A 13,603-nucleotide genomic window follows, 5' to 3' on the forward strand; every position below is an offset into this window, starting at 1 on the left:
ATCCATAAATATTCCCCATGCCATACAGGAAAGTCACCTCTCACATCACAATACGATTGGCTACACCCTTCCAAACTCTTAATTTAAGTGATAGAAACTAATGGTTTTCCCAAAGAAGCATTTACCATCTCATAACATACACCACATGGCCGGATGTTCAAAGAAACTGAGGTGAGGCACTGGAAAATAATACACGTTCAAATGAGTGGCACATCACATTTTGCTACCTTACATGTTCTTGACGCTCTGAAGAGAACAAATAATACGTATCATCAGGATCCACTGGCGATTCATGCAGATCATAGCTGCACTTCAGTATCTGAAACATTTTCGAAACACGCATTACGCTCATGTAATAAGGGATTTATCGCGCCATGTGATCGAGAGACCGGCAAACTTGGACAAGCAGACACTCATTTTCAACAACAAAAATATTATTTGCAAGGCGGATCTAGCTCCAACGCCCTACGTAACATTCTACCCCAGACTCGCGCTCAACAGATGCAAACATGTGCAAACTGTAGCAACATCAAGATAATCTCGAAACAGAAATTATATGAAATCTTATTGCTAAATACCAAAAAATATTACAACCAGTTTCATAGGCTATGCGGAACACCCTGGTTCTTTGGTGTTACCCATCTTGGTCAACAGGTCGTCTCCGACGTAATCATACTTCAGGATGTGTAGGCTTGGTCCCTACTTGCATTCGTTTTCTGCTCATTATTTAGTGAAAGCTGTTGATTGCAGTCTGGAGCTGGGTTCCATATTTCAACTATTCCCACTGCTCCGTTTACGGGCTCCCTCGGCTGTCCTTGCATGCCATTTCATGGACAGGGTCTCTCCTCATAATGTCCGAGTCTCCAATTATTCCTCTGATTTTGAGACTGGCTGCCATTGCTGCTCTCACTTGTGTTGCCATTTGTACACTCATTCTGCTATGAATTTCCAAACTGGTTAGAACTCACTTTCCTATCTTCCCGTCGTACTTACCGAGGTCTATTAAGATTAATCTAAATGTCTTCAGATCACTCTTTTAAAAACAGGGGAGAGATGTCTTGCATTTTGATGGCATAGTATTAGCCATTTGACTGCTCTGTACGCGTTACATGTGCCTTTGATCCTTCCATCAGGTGCTCTATGCGCCGCGCAGGATTAGCCGAGCGGTCTAGGGCGCTGCAGTCATGGACTGTGCGGCTGGTCCCGGCGGAGGTTCGAGTCCTCCCTCGGGCATGGGTGTGTGTGTTTGTCCTTAGGGTAATTTAGGTTAAGTAGTGTGTAAGCTTAGGGACTGAAGACCTTAGCAGTTAAGTCCCATAAGATTTCACACACATTTGAACATTTTTTTGCTGTATGCGCCCCCTTGCTGACGCCATTGTGCTCCCGACGTATTCCACGGCCGGATTGCTCTGGACGTGTTAACGCGCGAGCCACTTCGCTGGCAGGTAGAGCGCTCAAGCAGCTGCAGTTCTGCCCAGAGTGGTCAGCGGCCTTTGTGTGTTTGCTGCTGTCAAAGTATTTGTGTTTTCATCTTCACTTTGGACTGATAAAATGTGCATGCTATTGTGGTTGTACAGATCAAGGAATCGTGAAGATGGCGACAGGCAGTTACACCTGGTACTTGGCATCATATGATAAAAGAAACTGAAGTAGAGTATCAGACGCCTCCATTTAAAGGCCATTGCTGTAGTATTGCTGGAGAAAGTAGTTGGCAAGCTGATGTCATTACATGAAGCTATAGTGCATTCTAAAGGCCCCGATGGAAACTGAGATAATTAAACATTTAGTTACTTAGCGATTACTTCTTGTAGCGTAACAACAAACAGATTTCGATAAAAGTTTAGTATCCCACATAGAATATCGTAAATAATAATGTGTATAGTGCCACAGCATTCTTTTTTGATAAGATATTAAATGCTGTTAAAAGAAGTACATCATTTCATCGAGAAAAAAAAAATTATAGTTACTTCTGTATCTTGATAGACAAAAGATTCAAAAGTTAATCATATGGCAGTATACACATCTCTTTGCATGCTGTCAGTTGCAAAAACCTCTTTTCTATATCTTGAACCATTTATGAAATACGACAGGTGTTACAACCATATGATTCACGTTGTGCATGGACAGAACGCTGGGCGCAATGCATGCAACCCTCCCGTAGGAAATATATTGAGAGCGAGAACAGTGATACATATCATTATCCTCTCAGCCTTAAATAAAATTTCGATAGGTTGCCTACATTTTGGTCTCAGCAGTCAGTGGCCTAAAATGAACCATACACAATATGTTTTTATCTCTTGAAAAATCTTAAAATTTCGTGCAAAGATTTATTTAATTGGATGCAGTGTAAATAACGAAAATAAATTCAGTCCTTTATCAAGCGAAGGTATCATAGTGTAAGATGTGAAAGAATCAAATTTCTTTGCCAAATAGTTTCTTTAAAATTGGATCATATGTATTTTGTTGTGGCCAGCATGTTCACTCAAGGGCATTGACGCTAATTCACGTAGCCCCCCTGTAGCTGTAAAAAACTAGTATCTCGAAAAAGGTGATAGCCATCGTTCTGCTATATATTTAAATACAATTTCGAAATGTTGGCTACATTTCATACGCAGCAATCAACGTCCTAAAACGAACCGTACACAAAGTCTAAGCACTGCGCTTTTAGCTCTGCAAAAATCTTAAAATTTCGTGAAGTGCTGTATGCAACTCGAGCACAGTAACTAAGATGAATAACGAAAAGAAATTCGGTCCTTTATCGAGCGAAGATATCATATAGTAAGATGTGAAAGAACCCAATTTTTTCACTAAATAATTTTCTTAAAATCGAGTGATAAGTATTCCATTAGCAGCCCTCATGTCCGCTCAACTGAGTCGCTGACAATTCGTGAACGGAATCAACAAACGTGGAAACAAAAAAGTTATTACAAACAATCCTGTTGGGAGAACATCGGCAACTGAGCATTATAGCAGAGGTTGAAAATAGCGCTTCAGTTGTAAATTTCCTCATTCTCACACGACCGGTTTCGGACTGTTATAAGCCCTTCTTCAGGTATCGTAGCTGTGCTGTGGTCTCCGAGCGCCGCGTATACCAGGCACATCGTGCTGCCTGGTACACGCGGCGCTCGGGGACCACAGCAGAGCTACGATACCTGAAGATGGGATTACAAACAATTCGAAAACGGTCGTGTGAAAATAAAGTAATTTACAACTGAAGCGGTATTTTCAACCTCTGCCAAAAAAGTTATTACTGTGGTTCCCAACGACTGCCACTGTATTAGAGCGATATTACTGATATATCCATTCTTTCTTTTGAGTCTCTACAGTTTTGAATATATGTGAGAGAGCAGGTTTATGAAAAAGTAACTGTGAAAGAATACTAATTTACTGAGATGAATTCAAAGTGACAAGTCTCTTTCGTCATAGTCTTTTAACATCCTGTTAAAACCTCCAGGAAAGATGCAATTTGTAGTTGTGAAAGAATATTGACATATCTTTGTATCTGTCTACGCAGTGATTCGTTTCTAGAGGAGTTTCAAAGTGAAAAACTTAAGTTGTTAAAGTAACTGTATTTATTTTGTACTGAGAGCGGCGAAACCCAGAGCAGCAGATGAAATCGTCACGCCGAGCTCTCCAGAAATATTCAGCGCAGGCGAGCCGGACCGTACAATAAAGCCAGTGCACAGAATAGCGGTTTAGGGCGACGACAAAGCTGCGCTCACCACAGCGAGCTCGTCTGTAGCAGTCAAAGGGTTGATGGACAATTGAATCATCTCATCACCATTGTATGGATGGTCGACATGCTGATTCCATTTTAGGATCTCGTCGAAATACTTTGAGTATGACTGAAAGCGCGTACCTGCCATTGGTAGGGTTTTTATGATACCTAGTCGCACCCTATTTTGTTCCACAGTGGACCAGTACGGTTTCTTGTGGCTGATAGAATTTTCATGATTATATCTCCACTTATATGGCTACGCATGAAGTCTCTTTTCAGATTGGCAGACAGACCAATCCACATTTCAACATGCAGGTCTCCGCCTGCTGCATAAGTGAGAAATTTCCTCAGGGGTAAGTAGTCCTTGTCATCGAAGTCCTGTCCGTTGGCAGACGCAGACCCAGACCCAGACGCCGCACGACTCCTTCACAGTGGTTCTATTTTGCATCACTGACGGCAAGCCACTAGGCTCCGACGCTACCAATTATGCCACTCATTATTGACCCTTAGCCTACTCTCTGCTAGGGGCATTACTGGCTCTACGACTCACGGTCGCTTAGTGTTTCTCCTACTTCTCTAGATCTCGTTTGAGCGAGGCAAATTCCTCAGTTTCCAGGAATTAAACGTCCTCCATAGCGTCCAGTTTACTCGCCGTTCATAAATTCGACTCAGCCTCGGCCAACCTGGAGACGTTGGTTTGTACTTCTATTGAAACCTCGTCCAGCTTTTCATCCATTGATTTTAATCGGGGAACGAATTTTTTGTGCGACGTTGTCGTCTCTTCCTATTTCTCTCCTCTGCTCGTTTCCTATCTGCTTTGGCCTTTCTTGCTCTCAGAAGTGCTTCTTTCCTATCTGCCTCGGCTTTCCTATCTCTCTCCTGCATTTGTTTGCTCTCCGGTCCTGCTTGGTTCCTATCTACGTCGGCGTTCTCTAGCACCTGTTTGGCCCATATTTGAATGTCCACCCACAACCCGGAATTTGATTATCTGTGCCAAAGTCGACTTCATTTCACAAGTCGCGCTGGTTTCACTCTGTTCAATTTGTCAGTGTGGCTGAGTTTCGGGCAACACTATTGTTGCGGAGACTTCCCCATCATAGAATTCCAAATCACTTTCTACGATTCCATTTTGATTCGTCGTGGCTAGAAATTCTTGTCTCTGTAGATCACACTCGACTAGCCCTATCCATGTATAAGAGAAACGAAGTCAAAATCTACTACACAGTAACTAACGCTATCAAAAATTTAATATGAGTGAATATCTTCAAATATGATTGAAAAATCTTCACATGAAATGTAAAATGTAGTCATTAAAATCTTCTAAAATACAGGTGGAGACACAAGAATGAAATTACAGTAAAGCTTGATCAAAGCTAAACGTGTATAATTAGGAGATCTGGCCAAACTGTACAAATATTTCAGTCCCCATATATTCCATACACTTCTGTATGCTAATTTTTGGTGTAAAGCGGAGTGTGCCTGAAGTGGAAACGGAATGCAAATTTTAAGACTAATTAATAATTCATTGTACAACGCAGAATAAAAGCCTATACAGTACTACTGTATTACAGTAAACTGTATGTATTCACGTATATATATATATATATATATATAGGGACGCTATTTTTAACACGAAGATTGTTATGTGAAAGATGTGATTTTCTTCCGCTAAACAATGGTTTTACCCACGAAGGTCAAGCATTCCTAATAAATGCGCTTCACGCATTGTTTTCTTCCAGTTTCAGTTGACTTGTAGTACTTGTCCCTAAAAGTTAACGAAAAGATTAATGTAATCGAGAAGATTGACAAGCACTGTGTGTGCAAAATGATGTTACGTTTGAAATGCGGTAAAACACAAATAAATGAAACTTTGAGAAACAAGGCTAGGATACGGGATGAGTGAATGAAAGGGAGTGGTCAAATGAAAAAAAAAGAAGTCGAAGAAGACGCGAAATGGAGAAACTAACGAGATAGTGTGGGAATAGTTTATAAGCACGCGGGAAGAAACTTACCTTTGTCTGGATCCGTGTTGCAGAGTGCGGTTCTGAAAGTCGCTAGAGGCTAGATAGGAGTACTGGAATAGCTGTTCTGGACGCTATGATAATAGTAAAATAGCCGCAGATATTTTTGTGACTACTCTTTTTAATGACGCGTTTCGAAAACATTATCGTCAGATTCAGTTAACGGAACAGACACCATACAATGTACTGAGTCAGCTTAGCTTGCCATATCGAATAGGAGTTCCTGTTCCAAAAATATGGCACAATAATGGGCCAAAACATTGTGCACACTGCCCAGCGCGTGAGTGAATGCCACCGTATGGCGTTGCGACCACATGATGCGGTCAGTATAGAAGCGGGCAGAAACATTTGGAGAATTATTCAAGCGACAATACGCTGACATAAGCGACTCTGGCGAATGGCAGATTATTATAGCTCAACGCCTGAGAACGAGCAGCTCGGAAACGGCGCCCTACTGCCGTGAGCATCCATGGGAAGCGGAGGGAAGACAATGGAAGGAGGGCGATGCAGTAGACGAGTAGACGTTAAGGTGTTGGACTCACAGAACATGGAGGCTGGAGCACTTGCTGTCTTTGTGAACCAGGGTACATGGCAAATCTGACAACGGAATACGATTCTGGTGCAGCACAAGTGTTTCGGAGCACACCTCCCAGTGCACATTGTTAAACATTGGTTTTTGCAGCAGACGTCCCATGCGTGTTACCATTTGGCCCAACAACATCGTCAGTTACGATTGCAGTGGATCCCAGATCATTGAGATTGGATCGTGAATCATTCGAAACGTGTCAGTTGGTCGGATAAAACACATTTCTTGTTACACCAGGTCGACGATACCTCATCGTACTGGCAAACGGCTCTGGAAGCATACACTGCGGCACAGACGCAGGTCGGTGGTGGCAGTATTACGCTGTGGAGGATATTCACCTGGCCTTCCGTGGGATCTGTGGTAGCAATCAAAGGCACCACGACGGCTGTGGACTACAGAACATTATTGATCACCTGAATCCATTCATTTCTTCTCCGAGGCCGTTGGCACCTTCCAGTAGGATAAATGTCTTGTGAGTCGTAAGGCCAGAATCGGGCTGCTGTGGCTTCGGGAGCATGAGACTGAACTCGCGTTGATGTCTTTGCCACAAAATTCGCCTAATCTGAATAAGATGGAATAGGTTGGCGGCCATGCACCAGGCGACTTCCGAGTTTTTGCGCTCTCGTAAAGATAAGTTTAGATTGTAATGACAATTAGTTTATTACAAATTACTCATTGAATACGAGCATGAGTGCTTTTTTGTAAGGTTACTATTAAAGATATCGCTCTCCTGTACATATTAGTCCAGAAAACGATAAAAGATCGCGAGGTCGGACTTTAATAGTATATTTGTTTACGTTGTGGCACAATTAAGTTAGAGAATCCCGCTTAATTGTTCTGTTTTCCTTTCAAACAATTTAATTTGAGTGTGTCCATTCACTGTTAAGTTCGTATTTGTGCAAAGTAGCATAAATCTTAATTTGTTTGATTCAGTATCTTTCGCACCCGTCGGTTCTTTACGTTCTGTTTTGGTACAATAAAGTTACATTCATTTGTGATTAAGATAATTCACCGGGCACTGCAGTTGACTCAGTGCTAGGTTCTTATAGTAAGCGGAAATAAATAACTTTTTACGTTTTATCATACATCCGAAGCGCTAACCTATAGGCCTAATATTTGCTGCTCATAAGTAACGACAATTCGTGTAGTGTAAGGTGTGTTAAGTGATTTATTTCTCGAACTGCAGGCTTTGCAGAAAAGACAAGAGAATCGCTGAGCAGGAGGCAAAGATTTGTGCCATTCAAGCAAAATTAGATCACGCGAAATTTGAAATAGATGAATTGAAGAAGGAAAAATATCTCGGGAAGTGGGTAAAGGTAACAAGCAATGGGCAAAAGAGGAGCAGCTCTTCAACTTCATCTGCACTTGAGCTAACAGTATCCGATAAATTTGACTTGTTACCTGAAGTAAGAGGGAAAGAGCCTCTTCCAGCTGTATGTGACAGTAGCGTGCAACAGACTTCTAGAAAAGAAAGTCAATGTAGGTCGGTATCGAAGAAGAGTAGGAAGAAAAGAGTCTTGTTGCTAGGTAGCAGCCATGGGGAGGGTGTAGACCAGATGGTGCAGGACAAATTAGGGACAGGGTACCAGGCCACAAGTATTGCGAAGCACCTTGGCCAGGTGACAGGGGGAGTGGGAATTTGTGTAAAGGTTTTGGCGAGGAGGATCAGGTTCTTATAGTTGGTGAAGCAGGGAACAGCCTAGCTAATACTAGTAATTACTACATTAGGGGTGACACGGATGAAATAGCAATAGCAACAGCACACACAAATGTGAAGGTCCTGCAGCGCAATGACCGGCCCTGGGTAAAGGCTGCTCTAAGCCGTGTGAACACTGTTGAGCAGACTGCTGCTAACTGAAACAAAGTCTCATATGAGTGCGGCGCCTGTTGTTACAATTAGGACATGGGGATATACTAGACATGGCCTACACGTGAATAGGAGAGGGAAAGATAGGTTGGCTGAGCTTCTTGGAGATAATATACGGGGGACCACTGTCAAACATAGCAAGATCACTGTGGTTACTGGTTTCAGGGAGCTTGTATTTTAGGTTAGAATCAGGATTCAGGTACCCTGTTTTGAAAGAACTGAAAATAACACAAGAGCCTCACAAAATTCTTAATAATGCACAGAAAAGTATGGTTAGCTTATTTCATCAAAGTATTAGAGGATTGACTTGTAAGGTAGAAGTGCTTCTTGTCTGTTTGCAAAATTTCGAGAGCTCTGAAAAGATAGCCATATCGTGCCTGCCTGAGCACCACATAACTACAGGGTTAGATAAACTGCATTACACTGTTTCAGCTTACTTACACAGAAATAACATAGGAAAAGGAGGAGTTGTTACATACATTAAGACAGAACACAAGTTCAATAACAATGGGACAAGTGATCAGCACATAGAAGTGTGTGCATGCTGAAAAATAGTTCACTTTTAATGGTTACTGTATATTCATCCCCACTGGGAAATTTTGAGCTATTTATGAGTAATCTGAATGCCTTACTGTGCTATCTGTCAGACAGCACCAAGCATTTCATAGTCTGTGATGACTTCAGTGTGGATTTTCTAAAGAATTCTGATAGCAAATATGATCTGGAAACCTTATTTGGATCCTCCAATTTGGTCTCAGTAAATAACTTTCCAAAACGGGTGGATAAAGACAGTTGGACCGTAATTGATAATGTTTTCTTTGATGAAACTCAAAGTAAGAAAATAACTGTTTATCCAGTAACAAATGGTCTCTCTGATAATGAGGCACAGTTAGTTAGGATAAATAACGTAGCATCCTTACAGTATGAATACTTCTCAGTGGAAATCAGTTAGAATAATTAATGACTCCAGGACAAATGTTTTTAGGAATACTTTACAAGCGATGACATGGGATGTACGAGGGCCGTTCAGAAAGTAACCTCCGGTTGATTTAAAAAAATACACCAAGTTAAATAAAAATATTTTAATATATACATCTTACAACTACATCTTTGCACTATTTTTCTACATAGTCTCCATAGCGATTGAGGCACTTATCGTATCTCTTCACAAGCTTTGAAATTCCTTCTGCATAAAAATCACCCGCTTGTGCCTGGAGCCAGCCTGTGACCGCATCTTTGAGCTCTTCGTCGTCATCAAACCGCTGTGACCCGAGCCATTTCTTCAAATGCATGAAGAGGTGATAATCACTTGGCGCCAGGTCTGGGCTGTAAGGTGGATGGTTGATAACGTCCCACTTGAAGGACTCAAGAAGGGCCGTTGTTCTGCGAGCAGAGTGAGGACGGGCGTTATCGTGCAAAGAACGATACCGGAAGTCAGCATACCACGGCGTTTGTTCTGTATAGCCCGTCGTAACTTTTTTATTGTTTCACAGTACACGTCTTGATTAATGGTCGTACCACGTTCCATGAATTCAACCAACAACACCCCTTTGGCATCCCAAAACACCGTTGCCATCAGTTTTCTGGCAGAAAAATCTTGCGAGGCTTTTCTTGGTTTGGTAGACGAATTTGAATGTGCCCACATCTTTGATTGTTCTTTTGTCTCAGGGTTCACGTACTTAATCCAGGTTTCGTCACCGGTCACGATTCTGTTTAACAATGGTTCTCCTTCGTCCTCATAACGTGACAGAAAGTCTAATGCAGAGGCCATTCTTTGAGTTTTGTGGTGGTCGGTAAGAATTTTGGGCACCCATCGTGCACAGAACTTACGGTAACCCAATCTTGCTGTCACTATCTCGTACAAGAGAGTCTTAGAAATCTGTGGAAAACCAGTAGACAACTCCGACATTGAGAAACGTCGATTTTCACGAACTTTTGCATCAACTGTCTGAACGAGTTCGTCAGTCACCAATGATGGTCTACCACTCCTCTCTTCATCATGAACGTTTTCTCGTCCACTTTTAAATAAACGTACCCACTCACGGACAACTCCTTCACTCATAACTCTTGGTCCGTACACGGCACAAAGCTCACGATGAATAGCTGCTGCAGAATATCCTTTGGCTGTAAAAAACCTTATGACAGCACGCACTTCACATTTGGCGGGGTTTTCTATTGCAGCACACATTTCAAACTGCCACAAAAACTAAACTAGCGCAGGTACGACGTTCACTCGACCACGGCTTGATGCCGACTGACCTGTCGAGTGCGTGAACGCACAGATGGCGTCGCTACTCCCCCCACAACCCGCACTGTGACCAATCGGAGGTTACTTTCTGAACCGCCCTCGTAGTTTATAATGAACCAAATGCTAACAAAAAATTTAATCTACTCCGTGATAAAATCATTTCATTATTTGAAAAAAAAAATTCCGCATAAGCTAGTCAGAAAGGACACTAAACTAACAGGTACAAAACCATGGCTCACTGGAGGGTTTAAAGTGTCTTGTGAAAGGAAAAGGGAAATTTATCTTTTGGCAAGAACAAGCAGGGATCCTGCAGTACTTGCACACTACAAAAGATACTTAAAATTACTAAGAAAGATTATTAAAAAATCATAGAACTTACACATAATGTCAGAAATCAGTACTTCCGACAACAGATTGAAGGCGATATGGATTGTAGTGAAGCGAGAACCGGGAGAACCAGCCACAGAACAAGACAACAACACTATTGAACTGAATGGAAGGGCTATAAATGGTGAGTCACAGGTAGCAAATATATTTAGTAATCATTTCTTAAATATAGTAGAAAGTATAGGGACAATCAGCTCAAGAGCAAAATCACGGCACTATGTTGAAATGTAACAGTCATGAAATTCAATCATATGAGTGTATCACCAAGTTCTGCTTCAGAAATTAAGAAAATTATGCATTCTCTCAAAAATAGCTCATCTGGCTTTGAAGGTGTTTTCAAGAGAGTACTAAAAATTTTGTGCCATGTAATAAGCCTAGTCTTATCTGAAATACGTAATGCATCACTAGCTCAAGGCATTTTTGCACAGTGACTGAAATATGCCGTTGTTAAGCCCCTCTTTAAGAAAGGTGATAAGATGGATGTCAATAATTACTGACCTCTTTCACAGCTGACATCATTCTCCAAAATTTTTGAGAAGGTGATGTGTTATAGAATAGTATCTCACCTTAACAACAATAGTACCCTTAGAATCACAGTTAGGGTTTCAGAAGTGTTACTCGACTGAGAATGCCATTTACATGTTCACTAACCAGATTTTAAAAGCATTAAGTAATAAAATAGCACCGATTGGTATTTTCTGCGACCTCTCTGAGGCATTTGAATATGTGAATCACAGTATGCTCTCAGATAAATTTCACTTTATGGTATTGATGGTATGGCCAACCAGTGGATAATGTCATATTTGACAAAAAGATTACATAAAGTTGTACTTAGTGATTCAAGCAATATACTCCAGGCACATAATTCTGACTGGGGAGAAATCACATATGGGGTACCCCAAGGTTCAATTTTAGGTACACTACTGTTCTTCACATGTGTAATCGATCTTCCATCTAGTATACAACTAGCAGAATTAGTTCTTTTTGCAGATGACACTAGTATTCTAATCAGTTCAAGCATACAAACAGAAACAGAAGAAATTAAACAGAGTTCTTAAAAGTATCATTGACTGCTTCTCTGCATGTGGTCTCACCCCCAATTTTAAAAATAAGGCCTAGCAGTAATCCTTGGATACGACATGAGATAGTAAATTTAATTGATCAAAGAAGAAAATATAAAATTGCAGCAAATGAAGTCGGCGAAAGGGAATGCAAACTTTTAAAAAATGAGAAGTGCAGAATGGCTAAGCAGGGAGAATATAGGACAAATATAAGAATTTAGGAGCATATTTCATAGGGGAAAGATATATGTCGCCTACAGGACAATTAAAGAGGCCCTTGGGGGAAAGAGAAGCAGTTGTGGGATACCAAGAGCTCAGATATAAAACCACCCTTAAGCAAAGAATTTCCAAGCTAAAAGGTGGAAGGAATATGTAGAGGGTTTATAAAAGGGAAATAACATGAGAGCAGTTATTATAGAAAGAGAAGAGGGCGTAGATGAAGATGAGATGAGGGAGATATGACACTGCGAGAACGATTCGACAGAGCATTGAAAGACGTTAAGTCGAAACAAAGGCCCCTGGAGTAGACGACATGCAGCCGAACCACTGATAGATCTGGCGTGTAATATGTGTGAGACAGACGATATACTCTTACGGTTCAAGAAGAAAGTAATAATTCCAATTCTAAAGAAAGCATGTGCTGACCAGTGTGAATATTACCGAGCTATCTACTTTAACAGGTGATGGTTGCAGAATACTAACACGAATTCTTTGCAGGAGAATGGTAAGCCGGCCGTGTGGCCGAGCGGTTCTAGGCGCTACAGTCTGGAACCACGCGACTCGAATCCTGCCTCGGGCATGGATGTGTGTGATGTCCTTAGGGTAGTTAGGTTTAAGTAGTTCTAAGTTCTAGGGGACTGATGACCTTAGAAGTTAAGTCCCATAGTGCTCAGAGTCATTTGAACCAGGAGAATGGTAAGACTAGTAGAAGCCGACATATGGGGAGATCAGTGTGGATTCCGGAGAAATGTGTGAACACGCAAGGTAATACTGACCCTACGATTTCTCTTAGAGTAAAGGAAAGGAAACCACAGTTTATGGGTTTTGTAGATTTGGAGCAAGATCTTGACATTGTTGACTGGAGTACTCTCTTTGAAATTCTAAAGGTAGCGGGGATAAAATACAGCTTGTAAGGAAACCAGACGGCATTTATAAGAGTCGAAGGGCATGAAAGGGAAGCAGTGGTTGAGAGAGTGAGACAGGATCGCAGCCTATTCCCGATGTTATTCAATCTGCACATTGAGCAGACAGTAAAAGAAACTAAAGAAAAATTTCTAGTAGGAATTAAAATTCAAGTACAAAGAATAAAAACTTTGATGTTTGCCGTTGACATTGTAATTCTGCCATAGACAGCGAAGGACTTGGAACAGAACTGACAGCCTCTTGAAAGGAGGATATAAGACGAACATAGGTAAAGCCAAACAAGGATCATGGAACTTGGTCGAATTAAATCAAGTGATGACGAGGAAATTAAATTAAGAAATGAGACACTAAAAGTAGTACATGAGTTTTTTCTGTTTGAGCAACAAAATAACTGATGTTTATCGAAGTAAAGAGGATATAAAATGTATAACGGCAATGGCAAAAAGAGCGTTACTGAAGAAGAGATATTTGTTTAAATGGAATATAGATATAAGTGTTAGGAAGTCTTTTTCTGAAGGTATTTTTTTGGAGTGTAGCCATCTATGGAAGTGAAACATAAACAGGTTAGACAA

The sequence above is a fragment of the Schistocerca nitens genome, chromosome 6 (assembly GCF_023898315.1).
Source record: "Schistocerca nitens isolate TAMUIC-IGC-003100 chromosome 6, iqSchNite1.1, whole genome shotgun sequence".
NCBI classification, from domain to species: Eukaryota; Metazoa; Arthropoda; class Insecta; order Orthoptera; family Acrididae; genus Schistocerca; species Schistocerca nitens.